Source organism: Arachis duranensis, chromosome 6, assembly GCF_000817695.3.
Source record: "Arachis duranensis cultivar V14167 chromosome 6, aradu.V14167.gnm2.J7QH, whole genome shotgun sequence".
Classification (NCBI taxonomy): domain Eukaryota; kingdom Viridiplantae; phylum Streptophyta; class Magnoliopsida; order Fabales; family Fabaceae; genus Arachis; species Arachis duranensis.
The window spans coordinates 78890965-78891664 of NC_029777.3; positions in this window are offsets into that span (position 1 = coordinate 78890965).

Consider the following 700-nt stretch of genomic DNA (forward strand, 5'->3'; position numbering starts at 1 on the left):
AATCCAAAAGGAGAGTGCAAGGCCATTGATTTAATCAAAGTGGCCGAATACACTCAGGAGGAGGAGGACGAAAATCTTGGTGAGGAAGACCTCCTGGGACGTTCCTCAAGCAAGAAGGAGTTTCCTATTAAGGATCCTGAGGAATCTGAGGCTTATTTAGAGACCATAGAGATTCCATTAAATCTCCTTCTGCCATTCATGAGCTCTGAAGACTATTCATCCTCTGAAGAGAATGAAGATGTGACTGGAGAGCAAGTTGCTCAATATTTAGGAGCTATCATGAAGCTGAATGCCAAGCTGTTTGGTAATGAGACTTGGGAAGGTGAACCTCCCTTGCTCATTAGTGAACTGGATACTTGGATTCAGAAAACTCTACCTCAAAAGAAACAAGATCCTGGCAAGTTCTTAATACCTTGCACCATTGGCACCATGAGCTTTGAAAAAGCTCTATGTGATCTAGGGTCAGGGATAAATCTTATGCCTCTCTCTGTAATGGAGAAGCTAGGGATCATTGAGGTACAACCTGCCTTGTTCTCATTACAATTGGCAGATAAGTCAGTGAGACAAGCTTATCGATTAGTAGAGGATGTGTTGGTAAAGGTTGAAGGCTTTTACATCCCTGCTGATTTCATAATCTTAGACACTAGGAAGGAAGAGGATGATTGCATCATCCTAGGAAGACCTTTCCTAGCCACAGCAG